Here is a 15,000-nt window from a genome sequence, read left to right as displayed (position 1 = left end):
GAGAGAAGGAGAGTGTTAGACTGATAATGTGGGGGTGGAGTTGTCAGTTGTGATAATAACAATAGTGGTGATGATGATGATGATGATGATGATAACGATGATAGAGGGCGTTTGTGGTCGTTGATGATGATGGTGGTGGTGGTGGTGCTTACGATTATGATGATGATGATGATGGTTACGACAATGGCGGTGGTGGTGGTAGAGGTGGTAGTGATCGTTTTGATGATAATGATGACGATGATGATGATGGATGAAGACGGCGACCACGACCACGACGACGACGACGACCACCACCACCACCACCACGACTACATTGGCAACGTCAGTTGACCTAGGTTGTTATGGCGGCAGCTGGTTGGCTGATCGCCTCGGTGGCTGGCTTCGCTGGCTGGCCGGTTGCTATGGCGGTAGAAATTACTCGATCGACTCACATACATACACAACAATGCCTCGTGAACTAATAAAAAAAAAGGGGGGATTCTCCTTCCTAGCTCATCTGTCTGAAATACGAACCAAACATCCCTCGACTCACATCGTACGACGAAGAAGCCCACACGTGGTCGATAGACTTGCTAGAACTAGCAGCTGATTCGTCCACCCTTAAATCGCACTTTCACCGGCTTGAAAAATTGAAAAAGTAGTTAGACATCTGACAGTAGTAATCTAGGGTGGTCCCGTCTGGAACGCTTTTTTTTTTCTTCATCAGTCAGCAATGATATGGAACTAAACGAAAACTACAACTCTTGTTTGGTGTCTTCAGCTATTTTATTTCCGTCTCTTGATGTTTAGAGTTCGAAACTCGCATTCATCATCCATTAGCCCCAGAGTCTATAAAAAAATAATTCCTTCCGCCTCCATCGCACACTTGCTCAGAATGTAACGAATTATCTTCTGTCGTTGACTTGGCCATGCTGGGGCACCGCCTTCAAGTACTGTTAGTCGAACAAACCGCTCCCAGTACTTATGTTTCTTTTCTTTGTCTTTTTTTTTCCTGTTAAGTCTGGTGCCTAATTCAATCGGTCTCTTTGCCGAAGCGCTAGTTCATGGGGACATAAACAAACCTACGCTGGTTGACAAACGGTGGAGAGGGGGGGGTGACAAAAGCAAACACACACACACGACAAGCTTCCACACAGCCTCCGTCTACCAAATTCATTCACAAGGCGGTCCGTAGATCTATTAGAAGACACATGCCCAAAGTGCCGCGCCGTGGGGCTGAACCCAAGGCCACCATAGTCGGGAAGCAAGCTTCTAAACCACACTGCCACGCCTGGGTAGTCTTATTTCGGTTTTTCTATAGAATTTAGAGTTAGCGTTATGTGTCTGCTATCCTTTGTAATTCTTCCGGAGCAAACTTTAGCCTTAGCTGCATCCAATCGCCCAACGCTCAACCAGCTTTTAAGGAACTAGTCCCGACCGACTCCAAGAACCGAGTTCTGTTTGTTCATTTATTTAATTCCATCTTGATAGTAAAGGAATGATCTATTGGTCCCTGTTGTTGTTGTTGTAGTTAAGCCCCGGGTCAGTCTGATTGAGGGGCCCTATAAACGAACCAAAGGCATTCTAAGACATAACCATCCAGCCTGAAGGATTACGTTCACGAATGTATCTTCCCCCCCCCCTCTCACTAAAAAAACAAAACAAAACAGTTGAATGACATCTGAGGGACATTTCCCTTCTATTTCTAACAGGTCGAAAAACTACGTGAAAGTTTTCTCATCGGTTCCTATACAACCCATTGGCGCGTATTGTTGCTTCAGCCCCAGGTTGGTCTTGAACGAGCAAGCTTTATTTCTAACAGTTCAGGCTGAAGCGACACTTAAACGCATCCTTGGGCTATATATATCCATCCGAGACAGTATCCTGTATTCTTATAATCTTTCCCGAAAATATTTGGCTACTATTTCTTCTAAAAAACGAAATATTAATGGCTGTGTTTTTCTTAAAAGAATCCTTTAAACAGAAGCTAGTTGAAGGCCCGTGCGAGGAATTCATATATTTACCAAAAATGTGTACTGGAGAATTTAAAAGATTTAGTGAAACCAGCAACTTGATGTAATAATAATCGTTTACACTATAGTCATAATTTCGAGGAAGGGGATTAGCTGATTATATCGACCCCAGTGTTTCACTGGTACTTATTTTATCGACTCCGAATGGATGAAAGACAAAGTCGACCCCGGCAGAATTCGAACCTAGAACGCAAAGATGGACGAAATACCGCTAAGCATTTCGCCCGGCATGCAAAGTAGATGACATTGACCCCCCCCCCCCACCGTGCTCAACTGGTACTTAAGGCAAAGTCGACCTCGGCGAAATTTGAACTAGAAATGTATAGCCGGAAGAAATGCCGCTAAGCATTTTGTCCGGCGCCGCAACGATTCGGACAGCTCCTTTAGCAATAATAACGATTCTTTCTATTATAAGCACAAGGCCTGAAACTTCGGGAGAGGGGGGGGGGGGGTAGTCGATTACATCAACCCCCAGCGCTCAGTTGGTACTTATTTTTATCGACCCCCTAATGGATGAAACGTAAAGTCGAACAGCAAATTTGAACTTAGAAGGTACAGCCGGAAGAAATGCCGCTAAGCATTTTCTCCGACGCACATTCTTCAATAATAATTCTTTCTAATTTTGGAACAAAACTAGCAATTGTTAGGGGAGGGGGTAAGTCGGTCACATCGACTCATTTTGGTACTTTATTCCATCGACCCCTAAACGATGAAATGCAAAGTTTACTTATGCGGAATTTGAACTCAGAACGAATAGAGCCAGGAGTAATGCCGACAAGCATTTTGTTTGGTGCACTAACAATAATTATAATAATATATATTAGCATATTGTACGTCAAATCACGAAAATTATTAAGAGTAATGAATGAAAGCCACAGAGTCTTGTCTCTTCTTTCCTTACTTTCACATAAGTACCGTATTTGTTTAGCCCTTGATTAGTCCTAATTGAGTAAACTTATGATCAATGGCATTCCGGCACCGGAACCACCACGCTTTTTTATGGGTTGTCTGCAAATATTTTAATGTAATAATGCGTACTTTCATTATATCGGTAAGACAGTAGGTTGTGATGTGAGGTGAGATCTGACTGCTGTTTCTAGCAGGTCGGTTGATCGACCGCGTTGGAGAGAATCTCTGGTTCGCGTGATAGACTTGATTGTAGGGAAGGCCGTGCAGGACGGAGTGAGAGAGAGAGAAACAGATAGATAGATAGATAGATAGACAGAGAGAGACATGCACATAGACAGACAGGCATGCAGACTGTGTGTGTAAACATGATGCAAACCGGAATTAAATAACAAGGCAAGTGGACAGCTGGGATGAGTGAAGTAATTGAGTGTGTATGATAAGATAATGAGAGAGGGAGGAAGTGGAGTCTCAAAGCATAAGAGAGGGGGAGGGGAGACGAGGGAGGAGAGTGGGAAGCGGAGACTAGAGGGAGGGAAAACAAAAGATAAGCGTGAGACAAACCGGATCTGATAGAAGAGAAGGAAGTGGGGGGGATAGTTGCAGTGAATAAGTGAGTGATAGAGAGGGGGTGAAGATGAGTGAAGCGGGTAGGAAAGAGTAGAGTGTTGGATTTAGGTGAGTGAAGAGGATTTGATGAGATAGAAAGAGAGAGAGAGAGAGCGTAACAGAGAAGGGATAACTGAGCAAAGCGAACAGGAAAGAGTCGAGAGATGGATTGAGTGGAGTGGAGAGAGTTTGATAAGAGAGAGAGAGAGAGGAAGGCAAATAGGAAAGAGTGAAGTATGGGACTGGGTGAGTGAAGAGTTTGATAAAAGAGAGAGAGAGAGAGAGACATAGGGGACTGGTAAACGTGAGTGATGCAAACAAGAAAGAGTAAATTGCTGGATTGAGTGAGAGAAGAGAATTACAGAGAGAGAGAGAGAGAGGGGGTGAATGTAATAAAGCAACCAAGAAATGAGTGGATCGTAGGACTCAGTTGAGTTGAGTGACGGACAATAAGTTAAGTCTCGATTTAAGGAAAACAGGAGAGGATAAAAGGGAGAGAATTAAGAAAAAATGTGAGGCTGGTTGTCGTCGAATTAAATCTGGTTGTTGTTAATTTAGCTTTAAACTAGCCTTGATCGAGCAGACTTATGGTTAAAGACATCCCAGTCGTGACCACCCCGTATCTTTCCTTAGTATAGGAACAACTCAAGACCACATTATCCAGTGTGTCTTTCCTAAAACGGTGCAGTGTGATTTGAGGGAAGTTTGACTGTTACTTCTAGCGAGTGTGATGAGTGGAAAGAAAAGCGAATGGTAATTATTGTTGTTGTCAAGCTCTGGTGAGCTCTGACCGAGAGGTTCCAGCTATGATCATCGAGGGATTTTTGCGACTTTTATTTTTATTTTTATTTTTTTTTAAAGACGGTTAATGTTATCTGAGGGAGATTTTGCTGCTATTTCTAGCAGACAAGACAACGGGACATACGGCGAAAAGAAACTGAAAATAGGAGCATTATAAAAAAAACGATATATGAATAATAATAATAATAATAATAATAATAATAATAATAATAATAATGATGATGATGATTTATTTGCCACGGGGGCATCAGGTGAGGGGAACATTTACAAAGATAGTTCACATTTTGTGTGGGGTTTACATAAAAAAAAAGGTGAGGGGATAGATTGAGTAAAAAGGGTTGGCATAAAACCACATATTTGTAAAAGAGGGGAGAAAATAGGGGACGGCCGAATGTTCTATCTAAATATATTTGGGCTTAGATAAAAAATAAATAAATAAATAAAGCCCCTTCTCTCCATACCCTAATCCCCGGTAAAATTCGAAATCAAAATACAGAGGTACAAAACTTAAATACTGTAAAACAATAATTTCCATCAAAGATACAAAGTGTCCAAATATGTAACGGAGATTATGAGACATTCATGCTTTCCTCGCAAACATTAATGTTATATTAGAAGCCTAAATGTAAATGAAAGTGTTGCACCTAGAATCGAAACCGGGACAGTTATTCGACGCCGGTGGTTAACAGTGACTTTTGATTTCGGAACAAAGCTTCTTCAAAAAAAATCTGGAGAGAATTGGTAACATACATGCCTTCTTTAAGGGTGAGAGAGAGAGAGAGAGAGAGAGAGAGAGAGAGAGAGAGAGAGAGAGAGAGGCAGACTGATAGACAAATATAAAAAAAGACAGACAGTCTCCCTGTCTAATAGACAGACAGACTAATTGATCGGTAGATAGACAGACAAATCGATCAATTGATAAAGGGAGAAAGAAAGTGACAGACAGATAGATAGATATGACATGAAAGGTTAACAGAAAAAGATAGATAAATAGATCGACTGATCGAGGACAGATGGACAGAAAAAAATAGATAGACATAAAATGACAGATAAATAGACAGATCGATCGATCGATAGATAGATAGATAGATAGATAGATGGATGGATGGATAGATAAACGTTGTCGATAAATGAAAAGTTAAGACTAAGCTATGGAGATAAAAGTGATAACGGCAGCGAGACAAATAGACTGGTAAATGAATGGAGTGCGTGAAAGATAGAAAGAAAAACAGTAAAAAAGTGAAGAATAGGTGTGAATGAAAGTGAGAGGGGTGGCAAAGAGAGTGTAGAATGAAACAATGAAGGGTACGAGAGCGAGAAAGAGAAAGAATTAGACGAAATGTAGAGTTGAAGAAGAAGGAAGTTAAGAAAATATGATACAATGACACAACATACGCGTTTAGCCTATATATATATATATGTGTGTGTGTATATATGTATATATATATATATTATTTTATTTTGTTTTAAGGTCCTTCGTCGTTATGTATTTCTCTCTCTATTCTAACATGTATCTTATGCATGTAATTTAGCCAACTCAAAGCAGTCAGCTGCTTAACAATATCCGTTATATTACATTACAAGCAAGCCTTTTTACAATCGGGTTTACAGATTAAATTGTGGTGGATGCTAGGTTTGTGTAAAAAAGAAAAAGGGTATAAAACTGAAGAGCAGGTACTCGTTTTTCTTATATATATATATATATATATATATATATATATATATATATATATATAATGTGTGTATGTATGGCTGGTTGAATACACAAGGAGGTATACCTCAGGTTAAGTCGATTTATCTGACTTTTTAACGTCGCTCTCAGCTAACATATAAAAAAAATAATAATTAGAAGAAAAAGGCACCCAAAAACCGATGCTGAAGTGTGAATTCAAATAAAATGTATGTGTTAATATGTACAAATCATTTATTAAAACATGGAAACTAATGATTATATTTTTTTAAATGTATTTTCGAGTTAAGTCGCATGTCTTGGAACCAATTACTGACGTATGTTGAGGGATGGTTGTATATTGTTTGGACTGTGTCCATCGGAAGAAAAAAAAAAAAAGACCCCTGGCTACACAGCAATTTATATTGTCTGGTTTCTTAGAAGAAAAGTATTTCGTTTCAGGAATTGCTAATTTTTGTTTTATCTTGTTTCGTTTTTTGTTAATTTTCCTTTCGCCGGTTTTGTTTTTGTATTAATTTTTCTTTTTACTTCTTAAGTCTTGTTCTATCCTCCTGTCAATTGTAAAAACCACTTCCCCCACTCAGCTCGTATGCAAACAAAATTGTTTTTTGTTTTCAGTAATTGTTCGTTTGTTCCGTAAACATGTCGAAAAACAACCAAACAATTAAAGTGTGTTTATAAATATATATATATATATATATATATATATATATATATACACGCATAAATATACGTGTATGTATTGTATCTGTATGTCTACATGTAATACACACATACATGCATGCATTGTAACTATGTATGTGTTTGTGTGTATATATATATATATATATATATATATATATATACATACACACACACACGTATGTATATATATATATATATATATATGCGCGCGTGTGTAGAAGTATATGTGTGTGGATAGACAGCTAGATAGGTACATAGACAGACACAGATAGGGAGAGAGACAGACAGATCGATCGATACACAGATAGATAAATAGATAGATAGATGATATCAACTAACATCTTCAAGCTAAAGTGGTCGTTCGTTTGACATGCTAGAAACAACAGCTAAATCTACTTCTCAAACCATACACGTTACTGTCTAATGAAGAGACACATTGGATAACGCAGTCAACATACACTATTTAAATAAAAAATAAAAAAAAATGCGCGACAATTATGGTTGGAGCGCATTTTATATATATCTGTCTGCTGTGACGACTTATTTCCTATTTTTATCACGATGCATAATAAAATATAAGCAAGAAGGAGTGACATATATATAGACATTGTTTCCTAAATCAGTGTCAATGATAATAATGATAAATAACAATAATAATACTAATAATAATAATAACGGTTTGAATTTTTCTTTTTTTTCTGGAGCTGACCTTAATTACTCGTGGTGGTGATGGTGGTGGTGGTGGTGCTGTTGGTGGAGGGGACAATTCCAGACAACACGACAATACACTATCGACAATTATAAGTGCCAATAATAATAATAAAAATAAAAACAGGCGACGAATTAGGAGTTGTAACATCTGCAGCTATTTTATATCGAACATAACCATGCAGAGATTTATTATCATTATTATTATTATTATTATTATATTATCATTATTACTTAGGTTTAATTATTTGTTTTATAATTTCTGTTACTCATACAGTTAATAATTACATATCTTAGATGCAATTCCGTTGTTGCTGTTCTTAGCTGAAGCCCTCCTGTCGTGCCGATATCGTCATTTTATTGAGACATGTATTAATACAAGAGCTATAATTTCAAGAAAGATCTATCTTGCCTCTTATTTTTAACCGGTCGAGTTAATTTATATATATATATATATATATATATATACGTACGTACATACACACACATATATACAAGATTGTAGAGATGTAACATATATATATATATAATATTAATATAATCTTAAGATTATTGGCATAGGAGAAAAAGAAAAGAAAATAAAATCTACTGGGCACCTGTTTTCATTAAGAGTATTAATTAGGGTTATAAAGAAACAGGTGAAACATTAAGAAAAACCAGGTGAATTTAATCAGATCCAGACACGAGTTAGTTGACTAAATATACAACCAAAACAAGACTTATTGTCATTCCAGAACAGTAATATATATGCGAAAAGGGATTAAAACAATATAAGATAGTGTGTATGTGTGTATATATATATATATATGTGTGTGTGTGTGTAATAGAAGGCGGGATAGACAGACAGACAGAAGAAAAGACAATGGAGTAGATATAAAAGGATGCAGATTGATGAATAAACAAATAAACAAACTAATTGATTGATTGATAGATGAAAGGTCAGACAGAAGTGAGAAAGAAAATGACAAAAAAGAATTGTAACCCCAAATTTTTTTATGTTTAGGGGAAAGAAAATAGAATACAATATCTACATCGAGACATGCATGTGTGCGTGTGAATAAAACATGGTGTGTATATATATATATATATATATATATATATATATGCATGTGTGTACGTGTGAAAGGGGTGTAAATGATGTTGTGCCGGTGACTTGAAAAATACATACCTAGCCATGGTAAAAAAAAGCCTTGTTCTTTCAATATGAGCACTTAGATAATTCGCATTGCTTTTAAAGTGCCGTGCAGCTCTCGGTCGCCGTGATATTTGTCAGTGGTACTAATACAGACTGATACTGCTTGTTTACCGGCAATGAAGAGAATGACGACGACGATGACGACGACGGCGGCGGCGGAGGCGGCGGCGGTGATAGCGATAATGATAATAATAATAATAATAATAATAATAATAATAATAATAATAATAACAATAATGTTAATACTGATGGTTATTTGTTGTGATGGTGATGTTGGCGGTTAAGCTCTACGTGATGCTGGCTGGTTTACACCTTATAATTTAAACGCAGACTACCAACCAACATGCTCTACGCCATATGCGAACCGACGCGGTAGCACTTGGCTGGTTTCATGTGTGTGTGTATGTGTATATGAAGCCCGCGTACGTACGAAATAATGTGATGGCGAATTCATACATGCATACATATAGGCGTGTGTATTTTGTAGGTGCGTGCATACATGTGTGCATGCATGCATGTATGTATGTATGTGTGTATGCATATATGCATGTATGTATGCATGTATGCATGTATGTATGCATGTATGTATGTATGTATGTATGATTGAGTGTTTAGCTATAAAGAATGCGTCATCGAAGTAATTAATATATACACGCAGTTCGATATGTAACTATTCATAGATGCCTTCGATTCAATCATATATATATATATATATATATATATATATATATAAATATATATATATACATATGCACATATATACACATATACATATATATACATACATATATATGCATACATATATATACATGCATATATATATATACATATATATATACATATATACATATACATACATATATATATATATATATATATATATATATATATATATATACACACACACACACACACATATATATACATATATATATGCATACATACATATATATACAAATATATGCATACCTTCATATATATACAAACATATATATACACACACACATATATACATACATATATATGTATACATATGTGTATATATATATATATGCATATATATATACATATATACACATATATATGTTTGTATGTATTTATGTGTGTATATAGGTGTGCATGATTAAGTTAAGTGGGGGGGGTAGGGGTTGGAAGGAAGAGACAGACGGACAAACACACAGACAGACAGACAGACCCGGATCAATCGATAGATATTATATAGTGTCACCATAGACAGACGGAAAGACAGAATAAATAAATAAAAAATAAATAAATAAAAACCCTAAGGGCAGCGCACTCTGCGCACGCGGTTTGATATATTCATATGTTGTGTGTGTGTGTGTGTGTGTCCTTTGCTCGTTTTAGTCATTAGACTGCGGTCATGCTAGGGCACCGCTTTGAAGAATTTTAATCGAACGAATCGCTCCGAGCACTTTATTTGTTATCTTTCCTTTTTTTTTTTTTTTTCTTTTTTTTTCAAAAGAATCTGGTACATATTCGATCGGTGTCTTCTGCCGAACCGCTAAAATACTAGGACGTGAACACACTAACACCGGTTGTCAAGCACTGGTGGGGGACAAGCGCAAAGATTCACTCACACATACATACATGCATATATACCTGCATGTATATACATACATACATATATATATATATATATATATATATATATATATATTTATATATATACATGCATTCATACTACATACACTTTTACTCTTTTACTCTTTTACTTGTTTCAGTCATTTGACTGCGGCCATGCTGGAGCACCGCCTTTAGTCGAGCAAATCGACCCCAGGACATTCTTTGGAAGCCTAGTACTTATTCTATCGGTCTCTTTTGCCGAACCACTAAGTTACGGGGACATAAACACACCAGCATCGGTTGTCAAGCGATGTTGGGGGGGGGGACAAACACAGACACACAAACACACACACATATATATATATATATATATACATATATACGACAGGCTTCTTTCAGTTTCCGTCTACCAAATCCACTCACAAGGCTTTGGTCGGCCCGAGGCTATAGTAGAAGACACTTGCCCAAGGTGCCACGCAGTGGGAGTGAACCCTGGACCATGTGGTTGGTAAGCAAGCTACTTACCACACAGCCACTCCTGCGCCTATACATACATACATACATACATACGTACGTATATACATACATACATACATACATACATGCATGCATACATATACGTACGCTTTTAAACCCTGAATAAAATAGCAATCAAAGGGTTCCATAAGTAAGAAATGGTTGAGAACCCCTGCTTTAAATGTATGTATTGGTATGTATAGTAAGAAACAGCTGGGTTTCTTTCTCTAACATTTTACATCGTTCAAACGACACAAGTGAATGTGTGGAAAACAAAACAGGAAATTTTAAAGACGTTTCTATAAAATTAGTTTTTAAACATCGAATGGCTATGGGGGAGGTCCACCAGAATAAAATAGGGATCAAAGGGTCCCATAGATAAGAAATGGTTGATGATCCCTGATTAAGTCCCAAGTCTACCCACCTACGGCTAACCTGGGGTTAAAAATCGACGGCAAAATAGCAAAATAGATAAGGAAAAGCCGTCGAGTTCTTTAGATTTATTTTTTCCTCATTTTCATCACATCTTCCTTATTTCATTATTACCCACAAGGGGCTAAACATAGAGGGGACAAACAAGGACAGACAAAGGGATTAAGTCGATTACATCGACCCCAGTGTGTAACTGGTACTTAATTTATCGGCCCCGAAAGGATGAAAGGCAAAGTCGACCTCAGCGGAATTTGAACTCAGAACGTAACGGCAGACGAAATACTGCTAAGCATTTCGCCCGGCGTGCTAACGTTTCTGCCAGCTCGCCTTTCATCACATCTTCCGATCACACGTATTAAACAGGATCAATAACATCGTCGTTTCTCAGTTCAATGACAAAACAACTTCGATCTTTAACTATATTTATTCTTAATTATAGAGTACAAATAACCATTCTTTCTAACAGAAGCAAACGGCCCGCAATTTCTGTGGGTGGGGGGAGGTGGTGTTGGTGTTGATCGATGAAGATGATGAAAATGTTATTTTTGGTTTGTTGTTGTTGTTGTCGTTGTTGTTTTGCTCCAGACCATTTCTGATCGAGCAGAACTATGACGAAAGATGTTCCTGCCATGACCATCACGTTCTATGTTGACGTTTGCATCTCAACAACTACATAGCTTCAAGTTCGATCCTACTTCTTAGAACGTTGAACGGATTAGGTGGACGGAAACTGAAAGAAACCCGTCGTATGTATTGTGTGTGTGTGTGCGTGTGTGTGTGTTTAAGTCGGCGTTTGTTGCCCACCGCCAAAACTGGTGCCGGCTTGTTTACGTTCCCATGATTTAGCGGTTCTGCAAAAAGACACCGATAGAATAAATACCGGACTTAGAAAATGAAAACAAGTACAGGGATCGATTCGCTCGACTAAAACCCTTCAAGTCAACTTTGCCTTTTTTCTTCTTTTCGGAAGTCGATAAAATAAAGTACCAGTTAAGTTCAGTATTAATATGTCGGCTGATCCCCCTCCTCTCCAAATGCTGCTCTTGGACTTAAATCAGAAACAATTATAACTCGCAGGATGGACTCCCTCTTGGAAGACCCGCCAAGCACAAGTCCTGTCGGAAACCTATGGAAAGACGGGGGAGAAGACGACCAAAGATGAATTGGCATCAAACGGTCAACGGGGACGAGCAGATGATTGACAGAACATGGAATGACGCAATGAGAGAAGCGAGGAACCGCGACCACTGGCACACTTCGACTGTCACGTGTGTCTCAAACCATAGAAGCTTCTAAGTAAGTAATCGCTGGTGCGTCCAACAAAATGTTCGGCGGCATTTCTTCCGATTCTTTATGTTGTGAGTTCAAAACTCCGCTGAGGTCGACTTTGTCTTTCATCCTTTCGGAAACGATAATATAAGTACCAGGCGAATACTGGGGTCTGTGCAAGCGAATTATCCTCTCTCCCGAAATTGCTGGCCTTGTGCCAAAATTTGAAACCAAAATTTGTGTGGCTGTACGGTGAAAAGATGTGGAAGAGAGAAAAGATGAGGAAGAGAGAAAAGATGAGGAAGAGAGAAAAGAAGAGCGCGTGTGCATGTATTGTGTACGTATGTGTAATATTTTTCGTCTTTTTTTAAGGCAATAGTGTGTGATTTGAGCAGGGTGTGGTCGTTATTTCTAGCCCGTGGAGCAATTACGTAAAGGCTGCCTCATTGGCACGAGAGAAACAGATGGAGAGACGAGGTGAGAGAAGGCGAACGCAACAAGTTTATGACTGTTTCTACCAATAACAGGTTTTCTAGACTTAACAGTCATGAAAATATAAACGAAAATGCTGTCGTCATCGACGTTAACCGGATATGACACCCGGATTACGAAACCGAAACTAGGACCCAGCACGTGAGAATGACTAGATTAAACTATTTCATATCCGATTCTTTTAATTTAAGTTTTTTATTTATTTAACTTTTGTCTTTAATCTTTATGGACTGCGGCTATGCTGGAGCACCGTCTTCACAAATCGACCCTAGTTTTTGAAGTCTAGTCCTTATTCTATCAACTATCTTTTACCGAACCGCTAAGTAACGGGGGACATGAACAAACCAACACTGGCTGTCAAGCGGTAGGGTTGGAGAAACACACGCACACACACACACACACACACACACACACATATATATATATACATTATTCTTTAGGCGTAGGCGGACCTGTGTGGAAAGTAGCCTGTTTACCAACAACATGGTTACGGGTTCAGTCTCACTGCGTGGTACCTTGGGCAAGTGTCTTCTATTATAACCTTGGGCCGACCAAAGCCTTGTAAGGGGATTTGGTAGACGGAAACTGAAAGAAGTCCGTAGTATATATACATTTATGTGTACCTGCCTCTGTGTTTGTATCCCCTTACATTAGCAACAGTTTCATCTCAACAATAAAACTTTGTTGGGTACATAAAATCGCAACTCCATGCATGTATGATATTTTCAGTCAGAAATATTTTTTTTGCAAAACCACCGTATGTGGGACTTACTACACTTTTGAAAAATGCTAAACCGTTGTACTACACTTTGACAACTTTTCATATCTTGCCATCTGAAGTAGCTGGAGATACGGTAGTTTCACCAAAAGGATCGGCTATTGCAAGCGAAATTAAATATTGAGAAGAAAAAAAAAACGCACTAAAGATTCTCTCAGCTAAAGATTCTCTTAACAATAATAACAAGAGCACTCAGAGAGGGCAAACCTCTGCCAAGGCAACACCAACATCCTCTCAACGATTAGCCGGAGATGATTTTTAAAATAAGAATATCTGAAATAAACTCGATTGCTCTCACAAATGAGAATACTAAACCGCTCTTAAAAATTACGTAAAAAAATAACGGAAAAATAATCTAGAATCGTTGTCCGGTACCGGATCGATTCCAAAATCTAATCCCTTCGTGCCAGTCACAAGGCCAAACATCCCTGAAAGTTTCATTCGAATCCATCCAGCGGTTCTTGAGATATCTTACCCCAAGTACGAACAAACAAACAAACACAACTGAAAACAATACTTTCGCCTTTGCAAAGGCAGAGGTAATAAGCCTTTCTATTATAGGTACAAGACCTGAGATTTGTGGGGAGGGGACTAGTCAATTACATTGACCCCAGTGCTCTGCTGGTGCTTTATTTTATCGACCTCGAAAGGATGAAAGGCAAAGTCGACCTCGGTGGCACTAGCGTAGCTAGAGTGTGTGCCGTCCAGGACGGCCCTTCCATTTGCCACCTCCGGACCCCACAAAATACTCATATTGCTTACTGCAGACCCAAAAGTGCTGCCGTCCTAGCTACGCTAGTGCATGGTGGCATTTAAGCCCAGAACGTAAAGATAGACGAAATGTTTCAATCCTGTTAGATTGCCACCTCAATTATAACGATAATTTTTAATATCGGCACAAGGCCAGTAGTTTTGTGGAGAGGTGACGAGTCGATCACATCGACCCCAGTACTTCCCTGGTACTTTATTTTATGAAAGGCGAGGTTGGGCCCGCACGGAATTTGAACTCAGAACGCAAAAGATCTTAAACAAACACACAAGACATCTCATCCTCCGCTTTGACATATCTGCTTGTCTATCCCCGCCACCGCCGCCGCCGCCGCCGCCGCCGCTAGTTTGATAAAACTACCTGTCAAGCTCGAAGGGAAGTCGACACCCAAACCTACCTTCGTGGGATTTGAGCCCAGAATGCGAATAGACCCAAGATGTTACGCTCTATGTTTTAACCCTTACCGATTACGCCAACTAGCATAATAATGAATTTTCGTGGTAATATTTCCCCCCCACCTCCCTACTCTCAATCGCTGCTACTGATGATTATGAT

At 38.6% G+C, this 15,000-nt stretch overlaps 1 protein-coding gene across 2 annotated transcripts in view; it reads right to left on the bottom strand.

The window, feature by feature from the left end:
* LOC106874507 (muscleblind-like protein 1) overlaps positions 1–9,022 on the bottom strand; it is a 370,239-nt gene extending 361,217 nt beyond the window's left edge. For both annotated transcript variants that reach the window (XR_016237412.1, XR_016237416.1), the window contains exon 1: positions 8,579–9,022. The gene's annotated coding sequence lies outside the window, so the exon portion shown is untranslated. The remainder of the gene's footprint in view (positions 1–8,578) is intronic.
* Positions 9,023–15,000: the final 5,978 nt, after the last annotated feature.

This window comes from Octopus bimaculoides, chromosome 19 (genome assembly GCF_046866305.1).
Source record: "Octopus bimaculoides isolate indiv1 chromosome 19, ASM4686630v1, whole genome shotgun sequence".
NCBI lineage: Eukaryota > Metazoa > Mollusca > Cephalopoda > Octopoda > Octopodidae > Octopus > Octopus bimaculoides.
This window is presented reverse-complemented; position numbering and strand designations above follow the sequence as displayed.